The 24,567-nt window shown below is 49.7% G+C and overlaps 1 protein-coding gene across 2 annotated transcripts in view; it reads left to right on the forward strand.

The window, feature by feature from the left end:
* CEP112 (centrosomal protein 112) overlaps window positions 1-24,567 on the forward strand; it is a 2,145,639-nt gene that overhangs the window by 2,096,704 nt on the left and 24,368 nt on the right. The window lies entirely within an intron of this gene.

The raw sequence follows: 24,567 nt of genomic DNA on the forward strand, positions 1-24,567 counted from the left end.
ACAACGTCTGCCCGATCTCCAGATAAACCCCGTGGTTAGGGATCGGAGTTTGCGAAATGTCGACGCCGGTATTCACACCGGCAGGGTGCGAAACAGGTACAGTAAACGAGGAAGAGCAATCATCTTCAGCAACGCCACCCGTCCCGCTACCGACAGAGGTAAGGCCTGCCAGTACCCCATGGAACTCTGCAGGTTTCTAATCGCCCTGGTTATGTTGCCTTCAAGCAAGTCTAAGTGAGAGTGATAGATCTGAGCACCCAAATAGGGGAGGCAATGGTGTTCCCAGCGGATGTTCCTCTCCATCTGGGATTCACACTCCCTTGGGGCCACCGGGAAAAGGCTGGACTTCCCCCAATTGACCCGCAGTCCGTAGAGACTGCCAAAGTCAAGAAGGAGGCCTTTGGCTCCATGAAGTGAGCCGCCGGTATTCGCCAGGAACATAAACAGATTATCCGCGTACAAAGAGATGTAATGGGATTCGCCCCTCAGCCCTAGGCCCTCGTATGCCCGTCTCATCCGAGCGTGGGCCGCCAGCGGCTCTATGGCCAGCGCGAACAACAAGGGGAATAATGAGCAGCCCTGGCGCATCCCGCGGCCAACCTGGTACGCTGCTGAGATCGTGGCTCCTGTCTTTACTCTAGCCGTGGCTTCATTGTAAAGCAAAGCAGTCCTTTTCACGAATCGTTCTCCTAAGCCAAACACCTCCAAAACTCGGAACATGTATGGCCATTCCACACTGTCGAAGGCCTTCTCAATATCAATTGAGAGCACTGCAGCCTCAAGGAGCCCTCAAAGTCACCTCCCATAACCCGCAGTAGCCGGCGTACACAAGTGGCAGTGGTACGCTGGGGAATGAAGCCCGCCTGATCTGGGTGAACCAGTGTCCGCATATGGACAAGTAGTCGCGACGCGTGGATCCTGCTCAGGATTTTGTAATCCGTCGTGAGCATAGACAGGTGGCGATAGGCCGAGCAAGAGCTGCATCTCCCCCTCGCTTCAATAGGAGTATTATGATGGCCTCCCGGGTGGTCGCGGGTAGGACTCCAGTGTCCCAGGCCTCCCTATAAACAGCGTGTAACCGCGGGGCCAATAGGTCGACATAGGCCGCGTAAAACTCAATCGGCAGGCCATCCACGCCGGGGTCTTACGGCGAGCCATGTGTTTAATGGCCGCGCGTATTTCCCCCACGGAAATCTCGCCACCTAGCCCGTCCGCTTGGTCTGGATCAAGACGCGGCAGCCGTGCGGCAGCCAAGAAGTCATCCTGCTCCTTAGGAGCACTTGACATCGTTCTCCTGTACAGATGTTCATAATAGTCGAAGAACTGAGCATTGATCTCGTTCTGGGTGTAAACCATGCGCCCCTCCGCCGTGGACAAGGTCAAGATCGGGGTACCACGAGCCGTAGGTTTGGCCAGCCAAGCTAATAGGGAGCCCACTTTGTCGCGCTCAGCGTGAGCCCGAACAAGATATTCCCTATGGTCGAAGCAGCGGAGCTTTTACATCTGTACCTCGACCTCCTCGCGAGTAGTTGAAACGGTCCCGTGAGCCTCACGGTCTCCGTGGCTGGCCCGCTCCGCGGAGAGCAACCGATCTTCGCTCCGTGCGAGGTCCTGCAGGAGGGTCTTGCGAGCCCCCGCCGTGGCAGAGATACAAACCCATCTAATCACTGCCTTAAAGGCTTCCCATTCAAGGGCCCTACTTGACGCTGTACCCACATTCGCGGCAAAGTAGCTTTCCACGCTGTCCTGTACTGAGGCTTTGAAGGTCGAGTCCTCCAACACCAGCCGGTTCAACCGCCATGTGGGGGATAGCCTGGCGCTGCCGGATCCACCGGACCACCACCAAACAAGGGTTATGGTCAGAGATCGTTCTCGCCAAATACTCGCTGTGGTGGACCAAACCCTGAACATCCGGCGAGCAGAGGATGCCGTCAAGCCGGACATGCAGATCGTGTGGGGGGGAATAAAAGGAATAATCCCTCTCGCCGGGGTGTTGCGTTCGCCAGGCATCAACCAAATCCTCACATACATTGCCAGTCCCGTCTCCCCTTCGCTATTCTATGGACTGCAGACTGCGCTAGCGGTGGATGCGATCTGTCCAGCTCCACGTCCGTCACTGAGTTAAAATCTCCTCCAAGGAGGACCGTGCCCACTAAAACTGTCGCCAATTTCCCCGACAGTTGCGTAAAAAAGGCCAACTGCTCTACGTTCGGGGCGTAAATACTGCAAAGTGTCAAATCCCTCCCGTCAAACCTGCCCTGCACAGCCACAAACCTCCCATCAGGGTCCACCAGTGTTACCAAGGCTAAAACGGGACCCCCGCCCTCACCCATATTAAAACTCCCCGTGCGAAGGCTGAATAGGTAGTATAAAACAGTTGGCCCCGCCACCTGCGCTGCAGGGCCCGCCCCTCTGATTAATCAACATGTGTTTCTTGGATAAAAGCCACTTGGATCCCCCCACGAACAAGATAGGCATGCACTTTGTGTCATTTCATCATAGAATTCAGTCCCCGTACATTCCAAGTTACACATTTTAGTTCAGGTATGGTCCCCATTTAAAAGTACACATATTTTGCGAGTAAAACCCCTGTTCACTGACAATTCCCCGGATTCCCAGTCCCCAAACAACCCAACAATCCCACTTCCTGCCCAACCCCAGAACAGGCACTAAACTGTAGGAACCCATCCAAATTCAAACCCCCCAAATAAAGAAAGTCTCTGGTCTCCACCAGAGTCTCACAGCAAATGTGAGAACGGGGGGGTCAGCACTTCAACAGCGTGGACAGCGAGTCTCAGTTGTGCTTACAACCCAGCCTCCCGTATAACTCCCCTGATGTCCCACCCCCCCAGGCGGCCAACGTTAGGACCCACTGAGCACATTTACTGTCGGCCCTTCAAATCTCAAGTACCATGGAGTGGACAGTTCCCCCCCAGCCCGCCCCACATCATGACTCACACATGCATTTACCATACTACAGTGAACAAGGTACAAGGATCACTCATCAAGAAGGCCATCCGCAGTTCCCGGCGTGACATGTGGTAGGGCCGGTCGCCACCCCTCGAACCTTCAGATGTTGCATCCTCGGATCCCCTACGAGAGCCCAAGTCCGCTGCCGACGTGGGCGTCACTGTCCTGGAAATGACTGAGACCGCTCTGAGGGCCTCTTTGCGCTCCAGTTCAGTCTGCGACACGGGGACTCGGCTGACCGCTGGCTGTCTCCTGTTCCTCTTGCTCCGCCTAACTTTCGGTGCAATGTCCTGCTTCTCCCCAGTTTTCGGGCGAGCGTCCGTCCCGGCCTTATAAGACTCCAACCAGTCCCATACTTCCTCAGGGGTATTGTAAAAGGAGGAGTTGCCCTCCATCATAACCCGTAGCCGAGCTGGAAACAGGAGGGAGTAACAGATACCTTCATCCCGGAGGGCCTTCTTGACCGCCAGGAACAAGGAGCGCTGGTGTTGGACTTCAAAGGAATAGTCAGGGTAAATGGAAACTCTGGCATTGTCCACCTGGTAGGGTCCCATCATCCGTGCTCTTTGTAAAACAATGTCCCTGTCCCAGAAATGTAAAAGGTGCGCCACAACCCGCCGAGGAGGCCGACCAGGGGCAGGGTGGCGAGCCGGGACGCGATGGGCCCGGTCCAGTGTATAAAATTGCGTCAGCCCTTCGGGAGCAACCACCTCTCGCAGCCAAGTCTCCAGGTAACTCACCATATCAGTCCCTTCCACATTTTCGGGCAGGCCCACCACGCGTACGTTGTTCCGCCGGTTGCGGCCTTCCACATCCTCGGCCCTTTTCTCCAGTACCTGTACCCTCCTTTGCAGGTCTCCGAGGGTGGCCTCCGATGTTTTGTTGGCAGGTTCCAGCGCATCCAGCCGAGTCTCGGTCTGTTTGACACGGTCCACCAGCTTTCCGTGATCCGCCCGTAGCAGTCCCAGATTTGTGGACACCTGAGTAAATTAAATGTAAATGCCAAGGTATTTGTAGAGCGCACTGTCACCAAGCGGTTTCCTGGCGCTATTACTCATACCGCTGAGGAACCCATCCTGGCTTTCCCTGTAAAGTGTCCACTCCTGGGCACCCCCAGGGTGAAGCCAGGCATGCTAGCGCTGTTGGGCCTGTGTGGAGGTTAAGCAAGCTATTGCCCAGAGTTGCAGTGTGGGGCCCATGATTAGAATAGGCATTGAGGCGAGAATTGTCAGGTCCAAGGAAATTGAGCCCAAGACCCGCCGAGGCGGGAATTGAACCCTGGTCCCGGGCCAGAGCTCTGCATCAGGGTCTGCCGCTCTAACCATTGAGCCACACTCCTTCACGTCATGATGTAGGGCTTCCCTTGTGTCGGTTATGGCTTTCAGTATCTGTTCCATCTGGCGCTGCTGGAGGCCCGCCGCGGAGCCACGGCCAAGTCAGGATTCCCGGACGCCCGGCAAATCCTCTGTGGGGTCAGGGGGCATCGCACCCGGCTTCCGGCGCAGCTTCCCCATGATGGCGGTTGTCACTCGGCACACAGCCTCTGCCGTTGCAAGGCGACTCCCAACGCAGATTCTCTAGGGGATCCCCTGTTGTCGGTGGCCGGAGCCGGAGCCGCCTAAGCCACAGACCCACTCCGCGGGGTCGGGTCCCCGGACAGCACCTCGGAGGTCCTGCAGAGCCTCAGGGCCTCCACATCAGGGAGCATCCGGCTTCATCATGTTCCCCCAGGGCAGGCGCCGCTAGGCAGGGCCAAAGCTCCCAACCGCCTCTGTGAGCAGAGCCTAAGGCAAGCCAGGGGTGGTTATGAGTGCGTCAGGTCCAGCCGAGCCGTAATAGCTCAGCCCCAGTGCAAGAGGGGGTCACAATCCACTCCCCCGGGAAGCAAAGTCAGACGTGCAGCCCCAGTCAGAGTTCCACATGTGCCCAAACCACAGGAAGCACCATCAAGGCCAGGGGGTGATCTGTATGTCCCATTCGAAGCAGTGCAGTGTCTTAGGGCACTGTGGGTCTCGCCACCACTGTGTCTCTCCAACTGGTTACTTCCACTGCTAGGTGCCAATAGACTGCCTGGATGCGCTATGTCCCTCCGCACTCCGGGCGTTGACCTCCCGAGTGCCCACCAGTCCGATCTTGCACCTGTCCACGCAAGGCCGGGGATGAGCGCGGCTCCGCAGGCCGCAGCAAGCAAGCAGCGCCGGTCCTGGAAGCCCTCTGGCTGTCCGCGTCGTCGCTTCCCTCAGGTCCGCTGCGTCGTTCAGGCCCTGTCGACTCTCCGGGCCAGTCGGCCCCTCCCAGGCTCTGCGCCAGTGCGGCCCGGCCCGGGTTCCACTCCGGGCAGCTCAAGAAAGGGGCGAAGCACTCCGGCCCCCAGGCGGGTGAAGCGCCACTCGGCAGCGCGCCCCAGCCACCACCACCTCTCTTCGCGTTGCAGTTCTCGAAGCCTCCCAGCTACCGGGCTCCCGCGATCGTCGGGAACCAGTGGGCCTAGCTCGAGCTCCTCGGCCAAGCCTCACCACCAAGGGGATAGGTGGTGCATCCTCCGCCCGTCGCCTACCCTGCAGGGAACCACCTTCGAGGCTCCCGATTCCAGCCAGGTCCCGCTGTCACCAAAAGACGCCACCTGAGATCAGCCCCAGAGGACCGACTCCCAATTCAAGGGGAGGCCGGCGGTCCCCCACTCCAGGACGGCCAGACAGCCACTCGAGGCCGGGGATGAGATCGGCCTCACAGGCCGCAGGAAGATGGCCGGCGCCGCCTCTGGGAGCCCCCCCAGTCCGTAGGCGCGCCATCTCCGAGCAGAGTTCAGTGCTCCGGGTCGATCCGCAGTGGCCACACCGGGGTTGGGGAGCCTTCCCGACCCAGCAAGGACATCAGAGCAGGATAAATCAGGATAAAGGCAAGGCTGGGCATGGAGCTTCGTGCTCACATGTCCATCCCTGTTGGTGGCCAAGCCACGCCCCATACGTTCTGTATGCTTTTGCTCTGACTTCTCTGTTTTTATTCCTGAGGTTCTCCAGATGATGAGAGAGTGCCTAGGTTGCTCCATTATCTTGCTGAGTTGGTTCCACATGGGTCAGACCATCACATTGCCCACCTTCTTGCCACCTCCGCACCCTTCCAAAGAGGAGGAGAGACTCCACTATCTGGACCCAAAATGTGCGCTGTCCTTCTACCTTGACCGCACTAAAGATTTCCGGGTGGACAATCAACTCTTCGTGGGTTATGTGGGCACCAAGAAAGGTCGGGCCATGCACAAATGTGCCATCTCTTTATGGGTTGTCCTATGCATCAAAATCTGCTATTCTTTGGCAAAAAAGGAACCTCCAGTAGGACTGCGCGCTCACTCTACCAGGGCGACTACAGCCTCTACTGCTTTGGGACGTGGAGGTCCGCTGATTGACATCTGCCAGGCTGCCACATGGGCTTCCATGCACATATTTACAACACATTACTGCTTGGATACCCAATTCTGGAGACATTTTTTTTTGGGCCGTTCTGTTCTCCAGGACTTTCTTTTGTGAACTTAGCCTGACGGTGCTTTCGGAGGCCCTGAGATGAGAGAGGTCTCAAGTGAGCCTGAGGGCGGGGACTTGGACATGCAGAGCTGCGGCGGTTATGGCCTAAAACTCCATGGTGCCCGCGGACCGCTGGGACCGACAGCGATTGCTTCGCCTTCACTGAAGCCGGCCTGCCAGCGCGAGCTAAAACAATGACATGTTCTGCAAAGCGCCGCAGCGGTGAATATTTGTGAGTACGAAAGACTGGGGAACTGCCGCAATTTGAAGCTCTGGGAGGTGGGGCAATGCACAGAGCGCCTGCTTGGCTCAAGTAACGGACGGTAGCCTACACCGCGCCCACCCCGGAAGTCTCGGTGAGAGGGGGGCAAACAACTGTGCACAGATAGGCCACTGATAACATTGTGAGGAATCGCTGCTGTGTCCAGCCCTATAAGTTCAGACAGATGGGCCCACATAGATAAGCCTTGGCCGATACCACTGCGCAACAACGCGTCAAGCTAGCTGCTTTGGTCTACACGGCCCCTTGGTGGGGAAACTGGAAATCCAACACCGGGCTTTACTGCAGGCTTTGAGACGCAACACAGAATCCTTGTGCTGACATTATTACACGCTGCCTCACCATGCAATGGGGCGTACAGATCCAAAACAGCGCCGGCTGTCATTTGACGGCACAAAGACCCTAGGCGAGAAAAGGTGTAGGGGCCTCCGGGAGCCGAGGCTCCTGCACTGGATGGTGCAGCTGCCATCATGGCAGGAATTGCGGGCTGAATTTAAAGCTATAGATGCCCGCCTAGACACACACTCATTCCGACTAGAAGACATGCAAGGGCAAATCGAGCAGCACAGGGCCCGTATGGATGCAATGAAACAGCGGGTATTGAACCTGTAAGATTAGCAACCTACTACTAGCAAGAGATTGGAACACGCTGAATGATTTCTCAAAATTGTGGCCTCCAAGGCCGAAGATTTGGAGGCATGGTTACTCCGCAACAACATACGAATTTCTGGAGTGCCGAAATCCATGAACACTGGCCCATGACCAGCTTTGTTGAGAAGCTCCTGGTAGACCTATTTGGCAGAGAAGCTTTTCCGGAACTTTTGCAGTGGAGAGAGCGCACAGAACGCTTGGGCCGTGTCCGGCATCAGGGGCACCTCCAAGATTAAGAATAGCGAGACTTCTCAACTATCATGATCAAGATGTGGTGCCCCGACTCGCTCGAGAACGAGGGTCAGTAACATATCAAGGCTCTGAAGTGGTACTGTTCCCAGATTTTCACCTATGGTGCAAGAGGCAGCCGGAGGTTTGGGGACATTAAACGTACATTGCTACAGCCAAATGTGCGTTATGCCATGCTTTATCCAGCACAACTACGTATTCAAGTGAATGGAAAGGCGCAGATTTTCGAATCACTGGAGGAGGCTACAAATTCTCAAAACAACACCAAATCAAGAAGAAATCTTGAGCACAAGGTGCAGAACAGGAAATGGGATGGGGGGGATTTGGGTTTGTTTTAGGAAGTCCAATATGAGCTTGACTGCAGCGTCCCATATGGTCTGCAGTCTTCTGAGGAGCTGTGTAGAGGTGCCGGTTGCTGTAGTTGAGGTGGCTGGTGACGAGGGCCTGAGTGACAGTCTTTTGGGTGTTGGATGGGATCAACCTGAAGATTCTCAGGGGCATGCGAAGTCTGTGGAAGCAGGAGGTGGTGACTGCATTGACTTGTCATTTCATGGTCAGTTGGTTGTCGAGGGTGATGCAGAGGTTGCATGCATTTTTCGGGCGTTGTGGGTGTAGGTCAGAGTGCTGCTGCCCACCAGCTGTGGTCCCATGCGGAAGTGTTCTTTCCGAAGATCAGTACTTCAGTTTTGTCGGAGTTAAGTTCAAGGCAGGTGTCTCATTCATTTGGCAATGTTAATCATGGCATCGCGGAAGTTAGTTTTGGCATTGGAGTGGTCCTCAGTGATCGAGTGGATCAGTTGAGTGTCATGTGCATGGGAGATTATGTTGAGTCTGTGGGATCTGACGACATCTTTGAGGGGTTTAGGTAGATATTGAATAGGGGGGGATGAGGGATGATTCTTATGGTATGTCACACATAATTTCTTAGGGTGCGGAGGTGAAGCAAGGCAGTTGTATGATCTGTGTGCGACCTGTAAGGAAGTAGGCAGTCCACTTGAGGGCGCATTGCTGTATGCCTATGTTGTAGAGTCTGTTGATGAGGGTGTTGTGGGAGACAGTGTTGAATGCCACAGAGAGGTCAAGGAGAATCAGGGCAACTGTTTCTCCCTGATCGAGGAGCATTCAGATGTTGTCTGTGGCGGCAATCAGCACGTCTCAGTGCTGTGGTTGGTACGAATACCTGATTATGAGGCGTCCAGTAAGTGGTTTTGTTCCAGGGATTTGGGGAGCTTCTGGTTGATTGCTTTCTCGAGTACTTTGGCCGGGTAGAGGAGCAGGAAGAAAGAACGATAATTTTTTAGATCCCTGGTGTCGGCGGATGCTTTCTTTAGGAGGGGTCTGACATCTGCGTGTTTCCATCTGTCTGGGAATGTAGCTGTGACGATGGAGGTATTGAGGATGTTGGTGAGTTGCGTGCTTATTGGGTTCATTGCAAGGTTGTAGTATTGGTGGGAAAAGGGGTCGGTGGGCACTCCGGAGTGGATGGAAGATATGATGGCTGAGGTGGTCAGGGCGGTGAGTGGAGACCCGGAGTTCCTTTGTGTGGTTGACCAGGGAGCCGATGCGGTGGTGCTGGCTGCTTTCTTGGCTCCTGCCAGAGGGATGGGCGCAAACAGAAGGAAGCAGGCCATATAGAAGCAATAAGGAGATAATGTTTATTATACCAAAGGGTACCAAAGGGTTCTCTAGGTATTACACTTGTAGAGTTCAGTTCATTCCTAGGTCCCGTTCTTCACACCATCTCTATTGTTTCGTAAGAGTTGACACATAGGATAGGAGTTGTCCTTCACTTCTTCTTGTGTAGCTCAGGGGGGGTTTCCTCAGGTTCACCTCTCCTAGGAGTTTACAAACACAAAACAAAAAAAAGAAAATAAAGGAGCAATGAGCATGTGTGATCTATCTGGCACTGTTTTGCTACCACCACACCACTGTGCAAAGCATCACTGGATGGACCGTGAAGGGGAGGGAGTTTTGTTTACAAAAAATGCAAGAGTGACACAGTTGGCAAATCGTTCAGGTTTCTCCCCGTCCCGTGGTCTCAGGGTACTCAACAACAAGGCCAACACCCGATGTGCCTGACCTTCCCCTCTCAGAATCACATACCTTTTGCTACCGCAACTCTCCTGAGTTGCTGCAGCTCTTGCGCGTCTTTGGGGACCCACCAGTCCTTACAACACTCCTCTGGAGGTTCTGGATCTCCTGTGTCTTCTTCTACTGCATCTTCTTCTCCGGTGTCTGCTCTTCCGGCGTCTGGATTCTCCTCCGGTAGTTCTCTCCACACCTCCTCCTTTCCACTCCCTCCACACCCCCTTCAGGCATTTCCTCCTTCACTTTTATTAGCCAAATGCACTTTTCCCTTCTGGCCTCGGACTGGGACGCTCCGAACGTGACTCCGCCCCTCCAGGGTAAGACTGCTCGGGATCGGGGCGACTGGTGGGCTTCCGGGGTGTTCCCTCACAGCTCCTTTGATATGCCCGTGATAGTTGCTGAGGGCAGTTTTGTGAGCTGTTCTGTCGGCGGGGTTCTTGGTTGCACGTCATATTTTTTCCAGTTGGCAGTTGTGCACATGGTGATCCATATTTGTGGGGTGTACCAGCTGGCATGCTTGGAAGTCTTGTTGGAGTTTTTATGGTTTAGTGGGGCGATTCTGTCGGCGCTGTTGGTGATCCAGGCGGCGAAGTTCTGGATGGCCTGATCAAGGTCTGTTGAGGCATGGGGTTGAGAGGTAGTAAAGGACTGAGACCACTGAGTTTCAGTGACCTTGCTCAAGTTGCGCTAGGGGGAGATCTGACACCTGGTGATGGTGTACTGGGCATCAGTGATGGTGAAGTGTACAATGGTGTGGTCAGTCCAGGTGAGTTCTGTGGTGAAGCTGAATTTTATTCTGTCACTGGAGGTGAAAATGAGGTTGAGTGTGTGTCCGGCTTTGTGCGTGGGTTGGGAGACCAGTTGGGTGATGTTGTTCTGGTTGCCCTGGGGGGGATGGAGTTGGCATTGTTGTGGTAGTCAATGTGGAAGTCGAAGTCACTGAGTAGGACGTAGTGGTGAGACTCGATTGCTAGGGGAGTGACAAGGTTTGGGATGGTATCGCAGAATGTTGCTCGGGGTCCCGGAGGCCAGTAGAGGAAAATGCCTGTTATTGTAGTCTTCGCATCAGTTTATAGTAGGAAGCTGAGGTGTTCCATGAGTGGCGTGGGGTCATCGGTGATCGTGCATCTGATTTCCTTGAAGATGATGGTGATTCTTCTGCCTTGTTGGTTGGTGCAGTCTTGGTGTTTCATCTTGGAGCCTTCGGGAGTGGCGGTGGTGATGTCAGGGTTCGAAGAGGGGTTTTGTCACTTTTCAGTGATGAAGGTGACGTCCGTGGAGAGGGTGGTGATGGTGTCCCACATTTCTGTGGCATGTTTGCACAGTGAGCAGGCGTTGAGCAGTATACACTGGGGCGGTTGCATGTGTGTTTTTGGTCTTGTTGGCAGGAGTGGTGCAGGATCTTTCGTAGGTTGTGTCGCAGGAGAAGTGGCATTAGGCAGGTGAAGGGTTCTTTGATGGATTTGGAGTGGAAGCCCTAAAGAGTCGTGTTGACTCAACCGTACACGACGAAACACGTGTCGGCGATTGATATTATTCTCAAGTCTGGAGAAAATTAAACATCTTGCTGTGACAAGAAGATTTACACCAAAGAACCTGCTTCTGCGCTTCTTTTTAACTTTTTATCTAATAAATCTGGACGACAGCTGCGCATTGTCTCTTTTGACACACCAAATCAAGCTTCTGCGCTTCTTTTTAACTTTTGGTCATTGTACCTTGTTTTGATTACACACATGTAGTTGCGAGAGCCTACTTTTGTTAAATTGCCTTGTCTCTTGACTTGTTTGGACGGTTAAGGGTGTTTTGCCGTCTGCTCTTTACGCACTACACAACGACACTCATGTTCCTTACACACTTTGTAACGTTCTAACCCAGGCAGCGCGCCCCCTGAGTCCTAATTTTCTAAAAACCCCTTTGCACAGTATTCCAGATTTATTAGATAAATGGACTATGCTGCGAAACGTTTACTGGTGCACACCCTAATTAACTTTGTTTTATTTTCTGGAACCATTTAGTTTTTTTGCAGTATCAAAGTTTGTGTCCATTGTCGAAGTATTCTATAACTTTATTTAAGGACTGCAATAGATGTTGTTATATTCTATTTTAGTTTGCTGGAATTGTATTGATGATCTTAATGTTGTAATGGTTTTAATTTACCAAACAAATAAAGCATTTATTCATTAATGTATCCTTATTGGGGGGGGAGTGTTGCACCCCTTCCTGCTGCCACTTTTTAAACTGATTCGTTCCAGCCTCTTTTCAGTACAGCTCTATGAATAATTCTATGCAGGAACTAAAGCTGAAGGTTAACTATACTAAATGCTACTTTTGACCTGTGGTCCAACAAATACCAGGTCGGAAAAAAAATGTATTGGGGAAACTCCAATTTTAAAGACAAAACATTGTAGTTACCTGGGTATTTTATTCAATGACAACATGAAGTGGGAAAGATTATTAACCCCGAGGGCTCCGTCCATGGAGTCGTCGTGCAAATCAGTTTTTAGGATTGCCAAGAAACTGGGATGTAAGCCCCAAAAGGAAATGATCATGCTTGATGAAAGTAAAAGCATTACTATCGGTAAATACAGGCCAGCATAGGGGGTACTCGGCAGCTAAACCCTTACAGGTGGTGGAGAATACATTTTTAAATAGGTTACTGGAAACTCCAAAATCTACTCCAAGCTTCATACCACACAATGAACTTGGTGTAAGTTTCTTAGAAGGTAGGGTAGGCCTGGCCCCTATTTTATTATAGATTAAAATCCGGTCCACTCCTAAATTAACTTTTTCACACACAATGGCAGAGGACTGACTAGTGCAAAAGAATTTGACTGCTGTGCCATGTCATAAATATGCTTAAAACAATTTTCAAGAGATGGGAGTGAGAAATCTTTTTGAAAATGCGGGTATTATAAATGCACACTATAAGGTCCAGATCAAGAAACATTCCTTATAGAACATGTATTTGCAATGCAATAAGTCTTATATTTACGAGAATTTGAGCTATTGGCAATGTAAATGAGAATGCCTTTTATTTATGTGTTGTTTTTAAAACAGATAAATAAAAGGCCTTGTTATTTACAATGCCAATAGCTTAACCTCCCACAAATGCAATACCTATTGCATTGCAAATGCGTTCGGCGCCCATGCTATAATATTTTTTAAATAGCACAAGAAGAGAATGTGCAGGACAAAGCTACTTGAGAAAATAGTGCTCAGAGGCTGTAATTAAAGCCTACCGAGTAACAACACACGTAGCAGAGGGTATCAAGAGGGGAGGTTACAAAATGAGACAAGGAAGTACAAAGGATGGACTACTAAGCCTATTGGCCAATGAACAGCCACAGTTTACAGTGAACAACAACACAAACCAATGAAAGATATGGGTGGAGAGTGGGCAGAGCTTAAAGTCCCTACCTGAATACAGCAGGTCTTGCAGAGCAGCGCTTGCGCTGTCCAGGCTTGACCTAAAAAGAGGATGCTAGGATCATGAAATCACTTGATATGGTGCGCATTCAATCATATGTCCTGCTCTCAACCACCTAAGACATCAGCGGCGGCTCCTCCGCAATGTCGGAGGAGCATCACCCCACTGGCTGACAGCCAGCAGGTGAAAAATAAAACAATATTTTACTATTGTTTTATTTTTCACCTGGTGGCTCAGCCAGCGTGCGCAGGGAGGGTCGGGCTGGGGCCATGAGAGGGGTAGGAGGACTGGTTCCTGCACTGTAAGTGCATATGCGTGTTTGGCTGGCCGTCTCAGGTGGCCAAACACAAATGCGCATGTAGCTTTCTTCAACCTGGCTTTATTGGACAGCCAGGCTGGAGAAACAGCACAGACTCACTGTCCTGAGCGGAGCCAGGGCCGTTTCTACCATTAGGCAAGACTAGGCGGCCACCTAGGGCGGCAAAAGGGGGAGGGCAGCAAAAAAACATGAGTTTGGCAAATTTCCCTTAAACGGCTCGAAAGCGCATTGGTTAGCGCCGTCTACAATTCGATGTGACGTGATGTCACGTTCGGCGCCAAGGGCGGGGGCCGTGCACGCCATTTCGCTCTCGATCCGATTAGAGTCGGACCTCTAAGTGAGGTAAGAGAGCCCCTCACACTTCCGCCCGGGACTACTCCCCACCCAACCCCAAATCTCTTCCAGTCAGAGGAGCTGCCAGTCCGGCTCCGGGGCGCAGCTCTCCATGAAGGATGCAGGCATGGAAGGATGATGAGGTTAATGAGGCGCCGCTGCAGTAGCTGAGCTCACAGGTACTTCTTGGCTTGGAGGCCATCATTTTCCATCTCCTCCTGTTGAGTTTTGGGGTTCATGATCTAGAAACTGACTCTTTTGAAGACTAGAAGTTAATTCTGTAGAGTTCTGTTGGAAATAATGCCTTAGCTCTTGCCAGGCACGAGCTGCCGGGATACAGGAAGACATGTCCCCGGGCACGGGGAATGGTCTGAATACAGGGAGGTAGCCGAGCTCTTTCAGAAAAGTGGGAGAACCCTTTCCCTTCTTCAGCTCCACAACCAGTGACATGTCACTAGGTGCCAGAGGCAGGGCCTGACTGGAATCGTTTCATTCTACAAAATTTCCAAATGGTCTCCATAGACAGGAGGAGGCACGTGGCTTCCACTCCTTCCTCCCTCTCCAAAAATGATTACTTTCCCTGGAGTTCAGTGGTATCATCCGCTGGGAACTCTCGCGTTCACCCTCCTTGGTACCCTCAAAATGCTGCGGAAAATACGTAAAGACCCAATATTCCAGGCCAGATTTTCGTTCTACAATGCATTGGTGTATACAGCTGTTGCCCAGTTGTTTCATTAAAAAAAAATCTGGACTACATCTCCCAGAATGCACTGCTGATTATATGATAACTCAGCACTTGCCGTCCCCAATGACATCTAACTGTTAATCTTAGTTAGGTGTGCAGTTTGAGATACTGTACTCAGTCCCTTGGAGCAGTTCCATCATCTCTATGTTTGAATGAATGCTGCACGTATCTGCTTACCACGCGCCAAGTACTACAAACTAGCATTGCATGCGCAGGACTCACAGCAGGGCCTGGTGAAGGTTGATGCTGCTGGCGCCACTTTCATAACTTTCTAGGACTGTCACCTAACGCCATGGTGTTGGACGCCAGTCCTGGGTTTTCTTTTATTATGTTATTTACAGGGTGTGGTAAATACTGCCAACTCGTGCCCCAAGTTGACGTGTGTTCAAAATTCCAAGCATATTTTGTGTGCTTGGCTGTTACGCCTTGTTGACTGAGAGTGCTACATAGGATCGGGACACTTACCAGTCAGGCAGTGTTGCTAGTGAAGTTGGTTCGATGTAAAGAAGCAATTACTCCATATCAAAGAAGGTTGTCAAATGAAAGCTCAGGGCTGGAATGTGCTTGTCCTGGATATGTGTGTTGGGGATGTATCGATATGTGTTATGTTTTTTGCCTCAACTATTTTATGGGTTCCAGCATATTCAGTAGCTTGGCGCTGTTTCCTGCGGGTGTTGGAATGCCACTGAACTTGACAACCCATTGTTTGAAACTGTATGTCTTTTGCTAGTGTTAAAGTAGCATGAGTGCAACCTTGGAAGTTCTGTGTGGTGTTTTTCTGTTAATGGGTGGGTGCTGAGTGACTTCTCTGCAAGGGTCCAAGTGCATTACAAAAGTATGGGAACTGTGATGCTGCACAATGGAGGCGGGTTAAGTGAGAGTAGTAAAAGGGAGGGGGCGTCATTTTTCAATTCTCACCTAGGGCGGCAAAACCCATTGAAGCGGCCAAGAGCGGGGCGTCAAAGCAGCCTTCTCAGGCCAATCCCTGAAGTGCACTCATGCTTGAGAGCAGCACAGGGATTACACACGGAGTTTCTGATGCTGGCCCAAGGGCTTCTGGGAACCAGAAAGCATCAGAGAACTGAGGCGTGAGGCAGCAGAAGCAGCTTCAGGTAGGATTTTTTTAACCTGTGCTCACCCCCGCAATCCCACCTCCCATGCTCTCACTGCCCCCCTCGCTCCCCCCTGTGCACCCTCCACCCACCTCACCACTGTTTGCATGCGTCGGCTGCCACTGCAAAAAGACATGGAGCCATACATAACATCGGAACACAGATTTTATCTCACATGATTAAGAGTGAACACAATTTATTACTTAGTGGCCTTTGCGATGTTGTCCATGCGATGGGAGGTCACTTCAGTCACTTCAGTGTTGTCCCAACACCGAACAACATGACTGCCCTCAAACTCGCCACCCGAAAACACCACCAACTGATCCACGCCACCAATAAAACTGCATTCAAGGAACGACTGGACAACAACGCCCACAACAGCAAGGAACTCTTCAACATCGTTAAAGAGCTCTCCAACCCCAACGCCGGAAACAACGACATCACCCCTTCACAAGACCTCTGCAACTCCCTGGCCTCCTACTTCCACAACAAGATCGCGGACATACACAACAGCTTCAGCTCTCAACCGACGCACGCCACGACGGAACCACCGCCCCCCACCACCACCCTCCGCGCCTGGACCCCGATCAGCACCGAAGACACCGTCCGCACGATGAACTCCATCCACTCCGGATCTCCGACCGACCCCTGCCCCTACCATGTCTTCAACAAGGCCAACGCTGTCATCGCACCCCACCTGCGGGACATCATCAACACCTCCTTCGACACCGCTACCTTCCCGGAGAGCTGGAAGCACGCCGAACTCAGCGCTCTTCTAAAGAAGCCATCAGCCGACCCCACCGACCTCAAGAACTACCGCCCCATCTCGCTGCTCCCGTTTCCTGCAAAAGTCATCGAGAAGACCGTCAACAAGCAGCTGGCCGCCTTCCTCGAGACGAACGGATCCCTCGACCTCTCGCAGTCTGGCTTCCGGGCCAACCACAACACCGAGACCGCCCTGATCGCAGCCACCGAGGACATCCGAGCCCTGCTCGACAACGGAGAAACAGCGGCCCTCATCCTCCTAGACCTCTCCACGGCCTTCAACACTGTCTGCCACCGCACCCTAGTGCTGCGGCTCAGCAACGTCGGAATCCAGGGGAAGGCACTGGAATGGATCACCTCGTTCCTTACCAGAAAGACACAGAGAGTCCGCCTCCCCCCGTTCAGATCAGAAGCCACCGAAGTCATCTGCGGCGTTCCTCAAGGCTCCTCGCTCAGCCCAACCCTCTTCAACGCCTACATGAGCCCCCTCGCAGCCATCGCACGCCAACACAACCTCAACATCATCTCCTACGCCACCCAGCTGATCCTCTCCCTCACCAACGACCCCGCCAGAGCCAACCTACACAAAGGGATGACAGACGTAGCCAAGTGGATGATGAACAGCCGCCTGAAACTGAACTCAGACAAGAGGGAAGTCCTCATCCTGGGATCTTCACCCTCCGCCTGGGACGACTCCGGTTGGCCCCCCGCCCTGGGCAGCGCACCCAAACCAACAGACCACGCACGCAACCTGGGCTTCATCCTGGATTCCTCCCTCTCCATGACCAGACAAGTCAACGCCGTCTCCTCGTCGTGCTTCAACATCCTGCGCATGCTACGTAAGATCTTCCGGTGGATCCCCACCGAGACCAGGAAGACGGTCACCCAGGCCCTCGTCACCAGCCGTCTGGACTACGGCAACTTCCTCTACGCCGGAACCACCACCAAACTCCAGAAGAGACTCCAGCGGATTCAGAACGCCTCAGTACGACTCATCCTGGACATCCCCCGTCGCAGCCACATCTCCGGACACCTGAGAGATCTGCACTGGCTCCCGGTCAACAAGAGAATCACCTTCCGTCTCCTCACCCACGCACACAAAGCCCTTCACAACCAAGGCCCAGGATACCCCAACAGCCGCCTCAACTTCTACGCTCCCACACGCCAGCTTCGATCGACCAACGACGCCCTCGCCGCCGTCCCCCGCATCAGAAGAGCCACCACAGGAGGAAGGTCCTTCTCCTACCTGGCCGCCAAGACTTGGAACTCCCTCCCGACCCACCTCCGCCTGACCCAGGACCACCTTGCCTTCAGGAAGCAGCTCAAGACCTGGCTGTTCGAGCTGTAGCAGACCCCCCCACTAGCGCCTTGAGACCCTCCGGGTGAGTAGTGCGCTATATAAATGCTTTGATTGATTGATTGATTCTATTTTACACCTTGTACACCTCTTTCAGAAAGCGATTCCTCCTCCTCATACTCCGCGGAGGATCTTTTAATACTCATTATGAGGGTTTGCTTTATTTACAGCATCTTGAGACTCCTTTGATATGTTTTGGAGTTCTGAATTTTATTACTCTAGCGCTGCAATTAAGGAAGAAATATGCATTGGGATCTTTGTTTTTTACTTTAATGCAGGTTCTGCTTGATTGCTTAGTATAAATTGTGTTGCCATCAAGGGATTCCTATAGACAATGTGAAATTTGTGTATGATCAACCCCGTAGGGCTATTTGTATTAATTCAACTTAAGATTTTAAGGAGTGAAAATATTTTAGCTTAAATTTGATTCTATTAAGCTTTTATTGAAGTGTGAAATCTCTGTATATGCTTTTTATTGTGCTTTCCTGGTCAAGATTGACCGAATAAAGATAAATATGATGAACATATAACTATGTATCTAGTTGTTTACTACAATTTCTATGAAGATTGCTTGTTTTACTCATTTAATTTCCCTCTGCCCGGTAATAAATTTTATTTTTAGTTGCTTTGTGATACCAATGATGTCCAAGTACAGTTATAGGGCTTGCTTCAGGAATGTTGAGCAGAGCTGGTTTTACATATGCAGAGCTCCTTTTGACAGAGGTTAGTCTTACCAAGTGCTAGAGCGGATCTTGGTCTCCAAGCCATATAAAGTTTGCTTTCAAATAGTCGAAAGTTGCTACACCTTCAATTTAGGTAGCTCATGTAGATGTCAATTCCAGTCATTGGTATTCATAGCATACCTACTGAGAGATAATGGAGTGTCTGTTGTATTTGGTAGATACTGGACCACATGCATCAAGAAAAGAAACGGTTGCAAACTGGCAGATTCACAGAATCTGTCCCTTTGCAGCCAGTCATTTTGCATTTGGGATGCATCATCCCAAATGCAAATATCGCAATTTAAGTAATCGCAAAATTTGTGATTACTTAAATTGCGATTGCATTTAAGGAATCGCAAATTGTGATTACTGAAATGCAATGCATTAACCAGTAAAATTTTGCGATTTCGCAAATAGGAATTGCAAATTACCGTCAATCACAAGTTGAGGGCATGTGTGTGCACAACATGTGGATAAATTGAAATTTCAGCGAAGCAACAGGGTGTCATTTTAGGCGGTACAAAAGGGGGGTGGTAATGGATGGAGCATCTGAACCAATCAAACACTCACACCCAGTCAACAGATCTGGTTTAATCCATCACCGTTCTTTAGCCCACTCTGCCACCCCAGTTCAGACATGGCCATATGCGTATCAGTCTGACCCTGTGCCTCATGGGAACAGTCCAGCCTGAACTGCCAAGCCATGCCTTCCCTGGACCGGATTAAAGCTTCCTAGGACTGGTTTCTGGCATTACAGCCGTCTTCAGCCAGGCTTGCTTGAATCCAGTGGCAAAGTGAGCAAGGGACTCACGTCTGAGCATACCCTGCCAACTTATGGCAAACAAAGCGGTACAAAAGGGGGGTGGTGATGGACGAGCATCTGAACCAATCAAACACTCACACCCAGTTAACAGATCTTGGTTTAATCCATCACCGTTCTTTAGCCCACTCTGCCACCCCAGTTCAGACATTGCCATATGCAAATCAGTCTGACCCTGTGCCTCATGGGAACAGTCCAGCCTGAACTGCCAAGCCATGCCTTCCCTGGACCGGATTCAAGCTTCCTAGGACCGGTTTCTGGCATTCCAGCCATCTTCAGCCAGGCTTGCTTGTCGTTTTGGCACCCTTGCCCCCTTGAAATTGGGTACTTGCAAATTGTGCATACAATTCCCATTCATTCCTATGGGCGTAGAGGCCCATAGGAATGAATGGGAAAGCAATTCCTTAATTGAGACTGTCAATTTGCGAGTCGCAAATAAGGAATGTGTAGGAATCGCAATCTTTTTTGCGATTCCTACATGCATAGGCAATAGCGATTCTTTCATTGCGATTCCTTAAAAATCTCATGTAAAGAATCGCTATTGACTATTTTGATGCATGTGCTTCATTGTATATTGCCATTCTATGTGTTTGCTTTTTATAGTGCAGTCCAGGCAATTGAGGATTTTTCACAATGTGCTGTTTGTTATGTAAAATTGGCTTTATTTGAGGAAAAGGCACTGTGCTCATCCTGTATTTGCACAGTACAAAAAATCAGGAGACATCCGTGAGCCAGATTGTGCAGAGGAGCAACTAGAGCCAAATTTCGGGAGGGGCTAATAAAAATTTCAGGGGGGCTAAGTCTTCCAGCAGTAAGCAGAATGGAGCTGTAGGAGCTCTAAGAAGGGGTGAAAACACAACATAGCCTGGTTAACAAGTAGCTGGTCTTTCAAAGACCTGTGAAGTACTTGGGTGAGGCTGCAATAAGACGGTTGCCAGCCCGGGAAGCTTTCTCAGCCCGGGCTGACACACACAAAGAGGGGTGGCTAAAGCCGGTTGAGCCCAATGGGCATTGCGCGCCTGGTGCAGAGTAGTGTATGCATGAATGAAAGCATGCAAGGGGGAAAAACCTTTGCTCCGCACCTTGAACCACGCTGTGCCTTTACACCGTGGTTCAAACCACGAACGCTTCTTGCCTTACGGGAAGCGTTGTTGGATTGATGTTGGTGTGTAAGTCCAACATTTTCCCGACTGTTGCACAGACTGGATTTGGTATAGTGAATTATACTGTACCAACTCAAAGCTTTCCCTAAGGCAAGTCATTGTACTGACGAGCAGTCTTCCGACCACGTTGTAAAGGCATGCATAAAAAAGGCCTGAGTGACCTGTGTACACTTGCGCAGTGCGCTTGCTGGCACTGCAATTCTTGTCATTTAAAGTGAAAGGCACTTCACAACCATAAAAAGTGGCAGGTGATAGTGTACAATTGGGAGCATGCAGAGGCCCAGAAAACCACCGTGCTTCTTCACTCATTGCTAGTGCTCCAACCATCCAAGCTCCCTCCTTGCCCATGCCTTCTGAAGTGCCTGTATTTTGATGCTTCGTCTGAAGCCAAATGCCTCTAAATATTCGAACAGAGGATGATTTGTTATTCTAATTCCAGATAACAAAAAGATTTTATCCTAAGCTTAAGTGAGCACATCAATAAACAAATTCCAAAGAATGTGTAATCTTCATATCTTCTTTTATTATAGATGTTGTTCTGAAAAATCCACACTAGCCGTCGCCAACACGTGTTTCGTCTTGGTATATATATATATATATAACCATAGACTTCTTCAGGGCTATAGCAAGGAAACGTTAAGATATCACACAATACTCTCCATCAGTCATGAGAGCAATAAGATAAAAATGAGTTCTTCGGACGCTCCTCAATCAATGTACACCTTAAATTTCCAATTTTTTCTATATTCGGCCCCCAGTATCCTCAGTAAGTACAAGTAGAATAATAAATCGTAATCAGTCCGTGCGTGGCTGTAGTCACTGACTGATTACGATTTATTACGCTTAATCTGATTAATTTTTATCTTATTGCTCTCATGACTGATGGAGAGTATTGTGTGATATCTTAACGTTTCCTAGCTATAGCCCTGAAGAAGTCTATGGTTATATATACCAAGACGAAACACGTGTTGGCGATGAACAACATCTATAATAAAAGAAGATATGAAGATTAAACATTCTTTGGAATTTGTTTATTGATGTGCTCACTTAAGCTCAGGATAAAATCTTTTTGTTCTCTGTATGTGGTTTTTAGGTCGAGCCTAGACGTGCAAGCAATGTGAAGCATTGCTTGCTGTCTGCTCGACAACTATTTCTGCCCGTTTCTGGGAATGTAGACACGAGTCGGACGCGCGCTTTTCTAGTGTCAGTTTTGTCCGCGGGTAGCGCGCTGCTGGCTGCTTTCTGTGTGCGGTGTCAGTTTCCCTTTCGCTGTGGAGCCTGGGCTTTCGCTGTCGAGCTCAGCAAGTGCATGTGAGTGCGTGTGTGTCCATGTGTGTGTACGCGTGTGCGTGCGTGAATGCGTGTGTATACGTGTGTGTGCGCGCGTGTGTGTGTGCGTTTGTGTTTGTGTGTGCATGTATAAATTGTGTACAGTGGTGCAGCTATCACAGTCTGAGAACACAGCTAGCGCCACCGCTTACAAGGGTACAAGCTTTTCATTAGGTGTTGTATCTAAGCACTTTACGAGGGGCATGTTTGTGTGTCATCTGTTTCTGCTGTTTTTAATTACCAATCCGACTCAGATCAGCAACTAAAAACAAAAAACTGCTTCAGGTTCATGTACGGTGTGCACACCTAGAAAAATAACACTGGCGGCTGCATACATTTTTTCTTGTTTTACTTTAGCCATGCTGCACAGCATAAGAGTAAGTTTTTTAAGATCAACATACTCTAAATGTTCAAAGGTAGATCTTTCCAAAGGAGATAACATAAAAGGTAGATTAAAGAGAACACCAACAACCTAGCGACACGGCGGGCAAAAGAAACACTTTAAAAATATGAAGAATATAATCTCACAATCTTCGACTCCGATCTAAGGTTTCCTCAAAGCCGTATTAGCAGCAAACCAAAGTCCATGAGTACAAAACTTTTATGCCTATTTGAAATCTTTCCTTGAAGGAAAGACCAGATAGCAACTTGATCACTACTCAAACGATCAAATACCCTTAGAACCACGCCAATCTTCAAAAGAATTCTAATTGTGAAAGTGAACTTTCAAATTTGCTTGTCTCCTGGAACCTAATGCTGACAAACCTAACTCTCAACATAACCTGGTCATCTGAAAGCTGAGCCACTTAACCTGCAGCCTTTCAAGCACTTTCACAGTGCTGTAAGCAATCAAGTGCATACTTCATTAAAAATAATTACCCGCTATCTGTTCGTACTCCACTAAAACACCATAATGTGCTGCAGGAACAGGCACAGTTTGGGGAGCAGGGCCAAAGCAATGAAATATATACGTTTTGAGTCCAAGGATGCCACTTTTTAATGACCTCAAACACGGGTTGGCTCTGGTGCCTCAAAATGGGAACATGTTAGGTATGCGTTTTTGGGGACTTTTCTTTAACGCAGTCAAAATATTTTGATCAAAGGAGTTAATGGCATTAACACAGAGAATAAACCAATATTTCGTTTTTATGGCATTTACAGAATATTGCCTTGACTGGGGTCTGAGTCCAGTGCACTTGTGTCTCTGGACAGGATAAACTCAGGTTAAGATAGGGTTACTAAGTTTCCCTGCTGTGTCACTGAAAACCACTACAAATTATTCCGGCTTAGCCAATAGGTCTTGCTTTTGGGACCTTATAAATATTTAGTTATGCAGCACAATATACTTATTTTACTTTATGGTTGCCATTTGAGAACATTAAGGGATACACATTAGTACCTTCTGAGTAGATGGTGCACAGTGTGGACAAACAAATGCGCATTTCCCGGCCGCTTGCATTTCCCGGCCGCTTTTCAATATTCATTATTCTGCCCTCTGTTAGACTCGTTTTTCTCTTGTTTTTCTGCCCTTCTGCCCTCTGTTAAACTCGTTTTTTGTGCCCTTCTGCCCTCTGTTAGACTTGTTTTTCCCTTGTTTTTCTGCCATTCTGCCCCGTTAGACTCGTTTTTTGTGCCCTTCTGCCGTCTGTTATACTTGTTTTTCCCTTGTTTTTCTGCCCTCTGTTAAACTGCTTTTTATGCCTTTCTGCATCGCCACATCATCACTCAGCGCTACCCCAGCATCACTCAGCACTACCCCAGCATCACTCAGCACCACCACATTATCACCCAGCACTACCACAGCATCACTCAGCACCACCACATTATCACTCAGCACTACCACAGCATCCCTCAGCACCACCACAGCATCACTCAGCACCACCACAGCATCACTCAGCACCACTACAGCATCACTCAGTACCACCACAGCACCACTCAGTACCACCACAGCGCCACTCAGCACCACCTCAGCGCTACTCACCACCCCTCAGCACCATCCTAGTATCACTCAGCATCACCACAGCACCACTCAGCTTCACTCAGCACCACCACAGCACCACTCAGCACTACCACAGCATCACTCAGTGCCACCCCAGCATCAATCTGCGCAACTATTCAACAACAACTGGTTCAAATGTGTTCTCTCAATGTTTCAAGCTTTATTACAAATGTCACAAAAAGATGTTAATATTTCACCTTTGTTCTTGGATTTTCGTCACAATAAAATACACTGAACATAATCTTCACAAAAGTTATTTACAAAACTTTCAGCTATTGCCATTATAAATTACAATCACTTTTATTTAAGTATTAATTATTTAAAAAAATTAAAAGCCATTGTCATTTGTAATATCAATACATCTAAGTCACGTAAATACAAAACATGTTGCATTACAAATGCTATAGGTGTCACATTTGCAAAAGTTATAATACTATTGGCATTGTAAATGACAAAGCGATTCACTTAGCTATTTTCAAAACCAACACATAAATAAAAAAATTGTCATTTACAAGACCAATAGCTCAAACTTTCCTAATGTGAGACCTATTGCATTGCAAATGCTTGTTGTGTAAAGCATTACCCAATTAGGTTATTGGTGGGTGACAATAACCTTATCCTTTGAGCTGCTAACAAAATTGTAAATTCTACATATTGTTACATCTAGCGCAATTTACACTCAGTCACCTATTCTATTGTATTGCAATTATTCTAATTCCA

The sequence above is a fragment of the Lissotriton vulgaris genome, chromosome 7 (assembly GCF_964263255.1).
Source record: "Lissotriton vulgaris chromosome 7, aLisVul1.2, whole genome shotgun sequence".
In the NCBI taxonomy this organism is placed as follows: Eukaryota; Metazoa; Chordata; class Amphibia; order Caudata; family Salamandridae; genus Lissotriton; species Lissotriton vulgaris.